Source organism: Salvelinus sp. IW2-2015, linkage group LG13, assembly GCF_002910315.2.
Source record: "Salvelinus sp. IW2-2015 linkage group LG13, ASM291031v2, whole genome shotgun sequence".
Lineage (NCBI taxonomy): Eukaryota > Metazoa > Chordata > Actinopteri > Salmoniformes > Salmonidae > Salvelinus > Salvelinus sp. IW2-2015.
This window is the reverse complement of record NC_036853.1, coordinates 8,386,845-8,397,217: the sequence shown is the minus strand read 5'-3', so window position 1 is coordinate 8,397,217 and position 10,373 is coordinate 8,386,845. Positions and strand designations below refer to the sequence as shown.

At 44.5% G+C, this 10,373-nt stretch overlaps 1 pseudogene; it reads left to right on the top strand.

The window, feature by feature from the left end:
• Positions 1–10,373, top strand: part of LOC111971815 (potassium voltage-gated channel subfamily KQT member 1-like) — a 210,700-nt pseudogene that overhangs the window by 22,496 nt on the left and 177,831 nt on the right.

The window sequence follows — 10,373 nt, the reverse complement described above, 5'->3', positions numbered from 1 at the left end:
ACAGACAGTTAGAACAGTAGGTAGTAACCCAGTGGGTAGGACAGAAGACAGACAGTTAGAACAGTAGGTAGTAACCCAGTGGGTAGGACAGAAGAAAGCTATAACAGATGAGCTAGAAAGCAGTAGTTACATTAGAGCATTAGAGGTAGAGTTACCCATTGTAACAAAACGTTTGTAACTCAAAACATGAGAGTTACAAAACCTACAAGATAATATTATTAAGGAAGACAGGTGGCAATGTCCTGAGGGGAATATTTCACTTACTAAACTGTTCAACCCCATTGTATGTGCACCTGCATGTGTGTGTATGATGTAATAGTGTTTGTGTATTTCATATATTCTGTGTGTGTTTGCGTGTATGTGTGTGTGTGTGCGTGAGTGAGTGAGAGACAGTCTATGGCATCATGGCACGTATTTGTGGTGAAGTGGCTATACTTAGCGAGTCCAGGGTTAGCTGACATCCGTGAATCTGTGTGCTTGTTTTGGATGGCAGAGAGGACATTAGTCCTTAAGGATATTTGGCTTTCAAGGCAGCTGCCAAAGTAAAGTTAGCCAGGCCCAGCAGGACGCACCGACATCCATCACGTGTCACACGCTCTCGTCTCTCACTCCTGTCCTGCCCTCCAGTCTACTCCAGGTCCACTGATGTCACAGCTATGTGGCACAGTAGCACCACCAAACATCTGATCAGAAACTGGCCTCCACCATCATTCCACCATATTAACACAGAGCTCCCTCAAACATTTCCGAATGGCCCAATCCATCTCTAATCTATCTAATTACATTCAGATTGCTAATAYCCAGGCCTATGAATCAGCTCCGTCCTAGTTTTATGAGATTAGGGAACACTACAAAATGAAACTATTAGCCGTTTTCTGCAAACTTCTAGTTACCTGTTCGTGACACCAAAATCATTCGGACATCCAGGTGAACCATTTTAGAATTTTGGGGATTTATTGTAATCCGATTTGATTTCCATGTTCACCTGGTTTTACCTGGAAATGTCATTGTCAAATAGTTGTTATGTTATAATGTAATTATTTGATAGTGAAGAACCAGAAAGTACCCATTTCTTGTATATAGTTTATACATAACATTAGGTAAACACGAGGTGAAATAGGACTGTACAATAAAACATTACCCAGTTTTTATTCTCACCCAGCACTGACCTGACCTGGTAGTTCATCTACGTTTTCCTGTTGTTGTTCATGTTGCTGTTCCAGTCACATATCCCCACTCTAGCTTGGGTTCCTTTAAATCTCAAAACAAGACTTATSTCCTACACTCTTAGAAAAAAGGATTCCAAAAGGGTTATTTGGCTGTCTCCATAGGAGAACCCTTTTTGGTTCCTGGTGGAACCCTCTGTGGAAAGGGTTCTACATGGAACCCAAGAGTACCCATCATGTATCATGGCGCCGGAGAAGATGGCTGACGTTTTACGTGCTCCTAACCAACTGTGGGTTTTTTTCTTCATTTTTTTGCGTTCTTTGTAACTTATTTTGTAACTTATTTTGTACATAATATTGCTGCTACCGTCTCTTATTACTGAAAATAACTTCTGTACATCAGAACTGAGATTACTCACCATGATCTGGCAGAAGCTTTTTTTTCCTTTAACGAGTCTGACGAGCCCGACGTGAATGACATACTGCTTTCCCAGGAACAGGCCCTAATCCACATTTGTGTGAAGAGAAGACGGATAAAAAGAGGGCGGAGGTTGGGCTGCCTTCTGGAATTCGTAGGCGATCGAATAAGACCCCACTGCCTTCCGTTCTACTAGCTAACGTGCAATCATTGGAAAATAAAATTGATGACCTACGAGGAAGTTTAAACTACAACGGGACATTAACGACTGTAATTCTTATGCTTCACGGAGTCGTAGCTGAGCGACGACATTATCAACATACAGCTGGCTGGTTATACGCTGTATCGGCAGTATAGAACAGCGGTGTCTGGTAAGACAAGGGGTGGCAGACTATGTATATTAGTAAACAACAGCTGGTGCACGATATCTAAGAAGTCTCAAGGTTTTGCTTGCGTGGGGTAGAGTATCTCATGATGAGCTGTAGACCACACTATCTACCTAGAGAGTTTTCATCTGTATATTTTGTAGCTGTCTACATGCCACYACAGACTGAGGCTGGCACTAAGACCGCACTCAATGAGCTGTATTCCACCATAAGCAAACAGGAAAACGCTCATCCAGAGGCAGCGCTCCTAGTGGCCGGGGACTTTAATGCTGGGAAACTTAAATGAGTTTTACCAAATTTCTACCAGCATGTTAAATGTGCAATTAGTGGGAAAATAACTCTAGACCACCTTTACTCCACACACAGAGATGCGTACAAAGCTCTCCCTCACCATCCATTTGGCAAATCTGACCATAACTCTATCCTCCTGATTCCTGCTTACAAGCAAAAATTAAAGTAGTAAGCACCACGAAGCCATGAAGTGCTTTGAAAGGCTGGTCATGGGTCACATCAACACCATTATCCCAGAAACCCTAGACCCACTCCAATTTGCATACCGCCCTAACAGATCCACAGATGATACAATCTCTATTGCTCTCCACACTGCCCTTTCCCACCTGGACAAAAGGAACACCTATGTGAGAATGCTCTTCATTGACTACAGCTCAGCGTTCAACACCATAGTGCCCTCAAAGCTCATCACTAAGCTATGGRCCCTGGGACTAAACACCTCCCTCTGCAACTGTATCCTGGATAAGGGTAGGTAACAACACATCCGCCAAGCTGATCCTCAACACAGGGGCCCCTCAGGGGTGCCTGCTCAGCCCCCTCCTGTACTCCCTGTTCCCTCATGACGKCACGGCCAGGCACAACTCCAACACCATCATTAAGTGTGCCGATGACACAACAGTGGTAGGCCTCATCACCGACAATGACGAGACAGCCTATAGGGAAGAAGTCAGAGACCTGGCCGTGTGGTGCCAGGACAACAACCTCTCCCTCAACGTGATCAAGACAAAGGAGATGATTGTGGACTATAGGAAACGGAAGACCRAACACACCCCCATTCTCATCGACAGGGCTGTAGTGGAGCAGGTTGAGAGCTTCAAGTTTCTTGGTGTCCACATCACCAACAAACTAACATGGTCCAAGCACACCAAGACAGTCGTGAAGAGGGCACAACAAAACCCACTCCCCCTCAGGAGACTGAAAATATTTGGCATGGGTCCTCAGATCCTCAAAAGGTTCTACAGCTGCACCATCGAGAGCGTCCTGACCAGTTGCATCACTGCCTGGTATGGCAACTGCTCGACCTCCGACCGCAAGGCACTACAGAGGGTAGTGCGTACGGCCAAGTACATCACTGGGGCCAAGCTTCCTGCCATCCTAGATCTCTATACCAGGCGGTGTCTGAGGAAGGCCCTAAAAATTGTCAAAGACTCCAGCCACCCAAGTCATAGACTGTTCTCGCTGCTACCACACGGCAAGCGGTACCGGAGCACCAAGTCTAGGTCCAAGAGGCTTCTAAACAGCTTCTACCCCCAAGGCATAAAACTTCTGAACATCTAATCAAATGGCTACCCAGACTATTTGCATTGCCCTCCCCATTTTACGCCGCTGCTACTCTCTGTTATTGTCTATGCATAGTCAYTTTCATAACTTTACCTACATGTACATATTACCTCAATTATCTCGACTAACCGGTGSCCTAGCACTTTGACTCTGTACCGGTACCCCCTGTATATAGTCTCGCTATTGTTATTTTACTGCTGCTCTTTAATTACTTGTTCCTTTTTTGTCTTGTTCTTATTTGTATTTTTTAAACAGCATTGTTGGTTAGGGTCTTGTAAGTAAGCATTTCACTGTAAGGTCTAYTACACCTGTTGTATTCGGTGCATGTGACTAATAMAATTTGATTTGATTTGAATAGGGTTATACCTGGAATAAAAAATGTTTTTTCCTGGAACCAAAAATATTTCTTCAAATGGTTCTCCTATGGGGACATCCAAATAACCTTTTTAAGTTCTAGATAGCACCTTTTTTGTGTAGAGGTGCTGGCCACTGGGGAGCAGTTTGGACAGGTGTGGGAAAATAGCCTTGGCCAACTTTTAGACACAAATACCCACAAATAGTGCAATGTTATATAGACACAGCACAGAGGCATGAAATTTGGTCTCTCACTCTCTCCGCGGTATACACAAGTAGGGCTGTGCCTGGTCGGTCAAGTCCAACTAAAATAGATGTTATTAACCCACTTCTCACTTTTYCCCTCAGTCACAAACACGGTAGCTATTTATGTTAAATCCACACAACAGTGCTACTTGTTCCTGTAAGATCAGTCCAACCCACAGTATTATTAAGGAAAGGAAGGACACTGTCACTGCATTCGCAGTAAGTGAATGTGTCTATAGGGTGAGTGACAGCCAGGGGATTGTTTTTGTGACTATGGAGCTATGTTGTTGCAGCAGGGCCTGTGGTATTAGGTTTCAAAAGGGGAGGGAGGGGTGCTGGTAGAGCAGCCAATTCAAGCAAGCAATGGGATGGCCACCCACACTAAGACAGCTATTACTGAGTGTTAGGTGGCAAAATATTATGGAGACATGGTGCTAATGAAAAAGATATTGGTTCATGAAGAATTATCACACACACACAAACAAACACACTCCCCCCTCCCCACCATACACACAATATTTGCACTGTGGCAAAATGTCACCTATTATATTTTAACCACCCAACAGATGTGTAAAGGGCTCCAACACAACCCAGCTGATTTAGTATTTATCCTACCTGCACATCCTGCTGAGGCACTGTCACAGCCATGAGGCTCAAATCACTGAGCCATTGACCCTGGCTCAGTATGCTCTGTCATCAGAGATGCTATCTAACCTTCTTCTGGGTGGGCTGGTGTGAATGGTTCCCTTACTACTAGACCACCTCAGCCTCTCTCTGTCAGCACACCTGTCAAGGCCCAGTCCCACGAAGCTCTTATCAAGCCTGACATCTCAATGCATTGCTTGGCACTGGACTTAGAAAAACACTCATATTACTTTCATAGTTTGAAATGGTAGATAGATAGTGTGTGTGTAGTCGTCTTAGAAAAATGTGATAGTAATATGCTTTGGTCTTAATGAACTAGTTTGAATGTTTTGTGTCTTCTCCCCTTCTTCCCCAGCCTTGTTCTCCTAATTGTTGTCTGTAACTGCTTGTGTTCTGGTCCACAGGAGATTGTCCTGGTGCTGTTCTTTGGGACAGAGTATGTGGTGCGGCTCTGGTCTGCCGGCTGCAGGAGCAAATATGTGGGGATCAAGGGACGACTCCGCTTCATCAGGAAACCCATTTCTATCATAGGTGCACCTGGCTTATCCTTTATTAAATCTCACACAGCCATGCCACATGCAGTCAGACACCGTTGTTACATGTTTTTACCCCTTCTTTTTTGGGGTCAAATTTTATTACTTCTGCTATTATGTCTACTAGGGGAGAACCGGGATGAAAGTAACACTTTTTGTTTCTTAATTACTCACAGATCGATAGTGCTAGAGAGACTATATTTTATGACAAACAACTTTTTGTCATGTGTATGTCCTCTACCATTAGCAACTGTAATTTCATTTCTGAGGTATGTGAGTTGAAATTAAATAGACTACCGCATAGTTACTTTTGCACCTGCCGGCGGGGCGGGAGTAACACAGCCTTGGGACGGAAGTAACATCTGGCGAGAAGTGCACAATATCTGTCTTATCTCCATGTTTCTGCTTTGTAATGCTCTTTACTTTCAACAAAAGTACTATCAGCCATCATTTCATGAATAATTCATGCTATAGTTTAGAAATTTATGAAAAGGAGCCATCTCAATGTTGCGCAACCACAATATTTTGCCTTACAATAGTAATCAGACTAAAATGGATCACATAATAGCTACATTAACCATAGTAGGAGATGTTTTTCAACATTTTCAATGATTCATGCTTAGCCCTACCAATCAGCTGTGCTCCAGTTGTCCTTGTCATGCGCGCTCCTCGTGTCTTGATAGAGTAAACGTTTGTATTATTTTCCCAAACTGCAAAGTAATGAGGCTTATCACATTTCCATGGCTTGACACAAGGTAATTAACCCCAGGAATCATATACACTGCTCAAAAAAATAAAGGGAACACTTAAACAACACAATGTAACTCCAAGTCAATCACACATCTGTGAAATCAAACTGTCCACTTAGGAAGCAACACTGATTGACAATAAATTTCACATGCTGATGTGCAAATGGAATAGACAAAAGGTGGAAATTATAGGCAATTAGCAAGACACCCGTCCAATAAGGAAGTGTTCTGCAGGTGTGACCACAGACCATTCTAGTTCCTAAATGGCTTCCTGGTGATGTTTTGGTTCACTTTTGGATGTGGCGGGTGCTTTACTCTAGTGGTAGCATGAGACCGGAGTCCTAACAACCACACAAGTGGCCTCAGGTAGTGCGGCTCATCCAGGATGGACATATCGAGCTGTGGGCAGAAAGGTTTAACTGTTGGTCTTCAGCGTAGTGTCCGAGAGCAATGGAGGCGCTAACCAGAGAACACGGCCAGTAATCAGGAACGTGGAGGAGCCGTAGGAGGGGCACAACCAGCAGCAGGACCGCTACCTCCGCTTTGTGCAAGGGGAGCAGGAGGAGCACTGCCAGAGCCTGCAATGACCTCCAGCAGGCCCAATGGCATGTGTCTGCTAACGGTCAGAAACAGACCTCCATGAGGGTGGTATGAAGGGCCCGAACGTCCCACAGGTCGGGGGTTGTGCTTACAGCCCAACACCGTGCAGGACGTTTGGCCTTTTGCAGAGACACAAGATTGGCAATTCGCCACTGGCGCCCTGTGCTCTTACAGAAAGCAGGTTCACAACTGAGCACATGTGACAGACGTGACAGAGTCTGGAGACGCCGTGGAGACGTTCTGCTGCCTGCAACATCCGTCAGCACACGGGTTTGGCGTGGGTCGTAAATGGTGTTGGGGTGGGCATTTCTTTTTTGGGAGGCTGTGCGGCCCCCAAAGAAATGCCACCCACACCATGACTGACCACCGCCAAACCGGTCATGCTGGAGGATGTTGCAGGCAGCAGAACGTTCTCCACGGCGTCTCCAGACTCTGTCACGTCTGTCACATGTGCTCAGTGTGAACCTGCTTTGATCTGTGAAGAGCACAGGGCGCCAGTGGCGAATTTGCCAATCTTGGTGTTCTCTGGCAAATGCCAAACGTCCTGCGGTGTTGGGCTGTAAGCACAACCCCGACCTGTGGACGTCGGGCCTCATACACCCTCATGGAGTCGTTTTCTGACCGTTTGAGCAGACACATGCACATTTGTGGCCTGCTGGAGGTCATTTTGCAGGGCTCTGCAGTGCTCCTCCTGCTCCTCCTTGCACAAAGGCGGAGGTAGCGGTCCTGCTGCTGGGTTGTTGCCCTCCTACGGCTCCTCCACGTCTCTGATGTACTGGCCTGTTCCTGGTAGCGCTCCATGCTCTGGACACTACGCTGACAGACACAGTAAACCTTCTTGCCACAGCTCGCATTGATGTGCCATCCTGGATGAGCGCACTACCTGAGCCACTTGTGTGGGTTGTAGACTCGTCTCATGCTACACTAGAGTGAAAGCACCGCCAGCATTCAAAAGTGACCAAAACATCAGCCAGGAAGCATAGGAACTGAGAAGTGGTCTGTGGTCACCACCTGCAGAACCCTCCTTTATTGGAGGTGTCTTGCTAATTGCCTATAATTTCCACCTTTTGTCTATTCATTTGCACATCAGCATGTGAAATTTATTGTCAATCAGTGTTGCTTCCTAAGTGGACAGTTTGATTTCACAGATGTGTGATTGACTTGGAGTTACATTGTGTTGTTTAAGTGTTCCTTTATTTTTTTGAGCTTGTATATGATTCCTGGGGTTAATTCCTTGTGTCAAGCCATGGAATGTGATAAGCCTCATTACTTTGCAGTTTGGAAAATAATACAAACGTTTACTCTATCAAGACACGAGGAGCGCGCATGCAAGGACAACTGGAGCACAGCTGATTGGTAGGGCTAAGCATGAATCATTGAAAATGTTGAAAAACATTCTCCTACTATGGTTAATGTAGCTATTATGTGATCTTTTAGTCTGATTACTATTGTAAGGCAAAATATTGTGGTTGCGCAACATTGAGATGGCTCCTTTTCATAAATTTCTAAACTATAGCATGAATTATTCATGAAATGATGGCTGATAGTACTTTTGTTGAAAGTAAAGAGCATTAACAAGCAGAAACATGGAGATAGACAGATATTGTGCACTTCTCGCCAGATGTTACTCCGTCCCAAGGCTGTGTTACTCCCGCCCGCCCGCAGGTGCAAAAGTAACTATGCGGTAGTCTATTTAATTTCAACTCACATACCCTCAGAAATGAAATTACAGTTGCTAATGGTAGAGGACATACACATGACAAAAAGTTGTTTGTCATAAAATATAGTCTCTCTAGCACTATCGATCTGTGAGTAATTAAGAAACAAAAGTGTTACTTTCATCCGGGTTCTCCCTAGTAGACATAATAGCAGAAGTAATAAAATTTGACAAAAAAGAGGGTAAAACATGTAACAACGGTGTCTGACTGCATGTGGCATGGCTGTGTGAGATTTAATAAAGGATAGCCAGGTGCACCTATGATAGAAATGGGTTTCCTGATGAAGCGGAGTCGTCCCTTGATCCCCACATATTTGCTCCTGCAGCCGGCAGACCAGAGCCGCACCACATACTCTGTCCAAAGAACAGCACCAGGACAATCTCCTGTGGACCAGAACAAGCAGTTACAGACAACAATTAGGAGAAAAGGCTGGGGAAGAAGGGGAAGAAGACCAAACATTCAAACTAGTTCATTAAGACCAAGCATATTACTATCACATTTTTCTAAGACGACTACACCACACACTATCTATCTACCTTTCAAACTATGAAAGTAATATGAGTGTTTTTCTAAGTCAGTGCCAAGCAATGCATTGAGATGTCAGGCTTGATAAGAGCTTCGTGGGACTGGGCTTGACAGGTGTGCTGACAGAGAAGAGGCTGAGGTGGTCTAGTATAAGGGAACCATTCACACAAGCCCACCAGAAGAAGGTTAGATAGCATCTCTGATGACAGAGCATACTGAGCCAGGGTCAATGGCTCAGTGATTTGAGCCATGGCTGTGACAGTGCTCAGCAGGATGTGCAGGTAGGATAAATACTAAATCAGCTGGTTGTGTTGGAGCCCTTTACACATCTGTTGGGTGGTTAAAATATAATAGGTGACATTTTGCCACAGTGCAATATTGTGTGTATGTGGGGAGGGGGAGTGGTGTTTGTTTGTGTGTGTGTGATAATTCTTCATGACCCATATCTTTTTCATTAGCACCATGTCTCCATAATATTTTGCCACCTAACACTCAGTAATAGCTGTCTTAGTGTGGTGGCCATCCCATTGCTTGCTTGAATTGGCTGCTCTACCAGCACCCCTCCCTCCCTTTGAAACCTAATACACAGGCCTGCTGCAACAACATAGCTCCATAGTCACAAAAACAATCCCCTGGCTGTCACTCACCTATAGACACATTCACTTACTGCGAATGCAGTGACAGTGTCCTTCTTTCCTTTAATACTGTGGTTGGACTGATCTTACAGGAACAAGTAGCACTGTTGTGTGGATTTAACATAATAGTACGTGTTTGTGACTGAGGGAAAAGTGAGAAGTGGGTTAATACATCTATTTTAGTTGGACTTGACGACCAGGCACGCCTACTTTGTGTATACCGCGAGAGAGGTGAGAGACCAAATTTCATGGCTCTGTGCTGTGTCTATATAACATTGCACTATTTGTGGGTATTTGTGTCTAAAAGTTGGCCAAGGCTATTTTCCACACCTGTCAAACTGCTCCCAGGCCAGCACCTCTACACAAAAAAGGTGCTATCTAAGAACTTAAAAAGGTATTTGGATGTCCCCATAGGAAACCATTTGAGAAATATTTTTGGTTGCAGGAAAAACCATTTTTTATTCCAGGTATACCCTATTGCAAATCAAATAAATTTTATTAGTCAATTGCACCGAATACACAGGTGTATATGATCCTTACAAGTGACAATGCTTACTTAAGCAAGACCCTAAACACATGCTGTGTTAATACAAATACGAACAAGACAAAAAAGGAACAAGTAATTAAAGAGCAGCAGTAAATTAACATATAGCGAGACTATATACAGGGGGTACGGTACAGGAGTCAAAGTGCTAGGGCCCGTTAGGTCGAGATAATTGAGGTATATGTAACATGTAGGTAAAGTTATGAAATGACTATGCATAGACAATAACAGAGAGTAGAGACGCGTAACAGGGGGGACAATGCAAATTAGTCTGGGTAGCCC